This window comes from Eurosta solidaginis, chromosome 1 (genome assembly GCF_040869045.1).
Source record: "Eurosta solidaginis isolate ZX-2024a chromosome 1, ASM4086904v1, whole genome shotgun sequence".
Classification (NCBI taxonomy): domain Eukaryota; kingdom Metazoa; phylum Arthropoda; class Insecta; order Diptera; family Tephritidae; genus Eurosta; species Eurosta solidaginis.
In genome coordinates, this window is record NC_090319.1 from 56,226,188 (window position 1) to 56,230,083 (window position 3,896).

General features: G+C 32.1%; 1 long non-coding RNA gene across 1 annotated transcript; it reads left to right on the forward strand.

The window, feature by feature from the left end:
- The first annotated feature begins 276 nt into the window (after nt 1-276).
- Nucleotides 277-2,619, forward strand: LOC137253790 (uncharacterized). The gene is made up of 3 exons (XR_010953888.1): nt 277-486; nt 541-1,037; nt 1,108-2,619. It is a non-coding gene; the product is annotated as an uncharacterized lncRNA (long non-coding RNA).
- Nucleotides 2,620-3,896: the final 1,277 nt, after the last annotated feature.

Genomic DNA, 3,896 nt, shown 5'->3' on the forward strand with positions numbered 1-3,896 from the left:
AACCGATTTTTCTTAAATTTAAAATTGAAAGTAAATTATGAGTAACAATATACTGAAAAGGCCAAAATTTTTTTAATATAAACTTGAACCACCTTAATGCACATATGTACGTGTGAAAACAAGTGACCGCAGCAGGTAAATCAACACTTGTTTATCTCACTTCAAAATAAAGTGTCGAAAGCCAAAACGTAAAGCTTTTATAATAAATAAATAAAAATGTCAATTAAAATCAGAAATAGTGACTTGTTAGATTTATCGTTAGAAACACCCCTTAAAGAAAGAATATCAGTAATTTTTTCTTTTGTTTGTGAAAAGTTAACTAATGTTGAATTTGTTAGAAATAATGTGAGGAAAATTGTTTATAGATTCAATTATGACATGAACAACAAGTGAGTGGAAAGAAGCTGCCTATAAAAATAGCGATTTATTAAATGGAACTCTTCTTGGCTTCAATGGGCATTCTTTGAAACTGAAGATCCCGATAATGTATTTAATGTATGCTTTGTAGTGTGAAAGTTTGTAATTGAATATAAATTTCAGATACCAAGCACCAGTACGGGAAAAAGAGGCACACCACATAGTAAGGAAGAAATTACTTATGCTGCGCGGAAAGTAACGAAAAGTGAAAAAGAGCCTGATAACACTATAAATAAGTGTCTTGAGCCCTTTGTAGCGCTGGCCTTATGTTTAGATTTAGATTTATCAGAAAAAAAAATATAATAAACTACGCAAAGTTGTTAATAATATGCATACCGGATTGTTTCCCAAGCACGTATGAGTTGAACAAATTCAAACAAAATTTGGTACAACATATAGAAGCGCGGAAACTTCAGCGGAAGTGAATTTAAAGGCTCTTCTGCAAATTACATCAAAACACATCTTAGAAGTTTGTTCAGACAAACACCCAGGGGGAAACTTTCACTTATATGTAAATGGGGAATGGATGGTAGTTCTGGGCACAGTCGATATAAGCAAAAATTCTCGGTGGAAGACCTCTCAGATGAATTTATTTTCGTAATTGCTTTGTTACCAATAAAGTTCGTATAAAATCAATTAGTTTCCAATGTATATATTGTAAATTTTTAAATTTTTTTTTCACAATTTAAGGCTCATCGATTCCTCATCAGGTAATGAAATATGGGTCAACCGAACTCCTTCTTCTACTCTCTTCTGTAGACCAGTGAAATTTATTTATACGAAAGAAGGAAAAGAGGTAATTCATTCTGATTATAATAAAATGGTTCAGATGATTGATGATTTGGAATGCGATATTTTCAAAAATAAGAGGGGAATATCTGAAATTTCCTACGTCATGCACTGCACTATGATTAACGGTGCAGTAGCTAATGTTTTAACAAGCACCAATTCTTCGAGCAGATGTTTTATATGTCATGCAAGCCCAACGGAAATGAACAATATTGAACAAAACAAAATACCAAATCCAGATCATTATAAATTTGGGATATCAACCCTCCATTGCTGGATTCGATTCTTTGAATGATTACTGCACATAGCCTACCGTCTGCTTTTTAAGAAATGGCAAGTCAGAATAGAAAATAAGGCTAAATTTATTGAAACTAAAACCCGTATACAAAAAGAATTCAAAGATAAAACAGGTTTGATAATTTACCAAGTCAAGCAAGGGTTTGGCACAACTAATGATGGAAATACAGCTCGACGTTTTTTTGAAAATATTGACGTTGCCGCAGAAATTACTCGTCTGGATAAGTCTCTAATCCATAATTTTTCTCTGGTGCTTAAGAATCTTCTCCAGTGGAAAAGAAATAAAAACCCAAGAGTTTAGTGGTTTTTTGACCGAAACAAGAGAGTTATACCTAAAAAATTATGGTTGGTATAACATGCCGAGTTCTGTGCATAAAGTTTTAGTACATGGATGTGATGTAATTAAATACTTTGATTTACCAATAGGGAATGATTTTTAAGCTATGTTATGATTTATTTGTCTAAATCTGTACTTCCACGTTATTTATCAGGTCCTTTATCGGAAGAAGCCTTAGAATGTTCACACAAGAACATAAGAAAATATCGGCTTAATTATACACGAAAAACTCGAAGAGTACAAAGCAATACGGATTTAATAACCCGTTTGATATTATCATCAGATCCATTAGTTGCATTTAAAAGAAATATAAAACAGAGAAACAAATATTCGAAGGGTTCTGATCTCAGCTTTACAAAATATATTGTTGAAAGTGATGAAGCAGACAACGACATGGAATCTTCTGAAGACTCTGAAACTGATTGATTATAAAAAAATAGTTCTGTTTATACATTGTCAACAGCGATTATGCTTTATTTTAAATCCATATCAAAATCAAAAAAATTTTGTTTTTTTACAGAACGGGTAAAATGTAAAAAAAACCGACTTAATTTTTAAAATTACCGTAATGTATTAAATTACCCTAATGTAAAGGTGCGACAAATTATAACTAAAAATTATATTTTTCTGAACATTTACAAACAATTATATGCCACATTTCACTTTTATATAATAACGTGCAAAAAACCGGTTTTTTTCAATCAGCTCTGGCGAGTACTTTGCTTTTTATAAACATATGTCTACGATGATTATGGCTTATTAGACCTTTTTATCAAATTGTAAAATAAAATTGTTTTAAATTAATTGGTAACCGGGATTGAATAACAGATTTTTGTCTGAAATTGGCGTAATATAGGCCTTTGAGGTGTGAAGTTTCGGCTCATTCTGACGACTCATTCTACTTATATCAACACATGTCCGCAATAACTATTTTCATACAAAAATGCGAGAAAAACTCGGTTTTCTCGAAATGAGTAACTGGTACAGAAAACCCCATTTCATTTTTGAAATTAGCGTGATATAATACTTTAAGGTGTGAAGTTTCAGCCAATTCGGACCACTCCTTCTATTTTTGTCCATCTTTTGTATGGAGTCGCGGCACTGTGCGACGTTGTTCTGCCCTAAGTTTGGTCTACTACATATTCCTTAAGAAGTTTTTACGTCTTACTCTCCCTCTTTCCCTTTTTATTCACGCCTCTCTCTCTGAGTCTCTCACCCTTCGAGTCTCTTTCTCCTTCCCTCGTTTTTCTTATCTCTAGCAGTGATGATAATCATGGTACATTTGTACTTTTTTTGGTACATTTCGCTTCCCGATAGTACGTTGGTACTACGTTGACATATTTGGCACATTTTTGAAAAATACAGCACTACAATTCAAGTCATTTGCAAAGCAGATCTGAATGTACAAAAAAATTTTAAATTTTTCGAAGAAAATACATATAGTTGTTTTGTTTCCGAGCTCAATTTGTCATTTGCAATTAAATAAAATAATTAAAAAATTTTTTTAAGTTAAACGGTTTTATTGAAAACAATACTTACATGAAATAATAATAATATGAAAAGCTAGAAAATAATTAGGTAGGTCCTAGGTACTAGTCATCACACTCCTTATCAATCTAGGGCGTTGATCAGACAATTAAATAAAAGCGTTGGGCGCGTGAAATTTCTAAAAATGTGAGGCGTAGCATAACCTGATTAAGGTTCAGTTGGTTTTACTTATGACTATCAATAGAAATATGACGCGTCCAACGCTTTTATTTAATTGTCTGATCAGCGCCCTAGATTGATAAGGAGTGTGATGACTAGTACCTAGGACCTACCTAATTATTTTCTAGCTTTTCGTATTATTATTATTTCATGTAAGTATTGTTTTCAATAAAACCGTTTAACTTAAACATTTTTTTTAAATTATTTTAGTTTAAAGTTTTTTCTTTATTTAATTGCCTGTTATTTCTCATTCTATTTAGTTCATTTAAATAAAAAATAAATGTAAGGCGCGATAACCTCCGAAGAGATCTAAGGCCGAGCTTCTCTTCCAATTTGCGTCGTGCTCCTC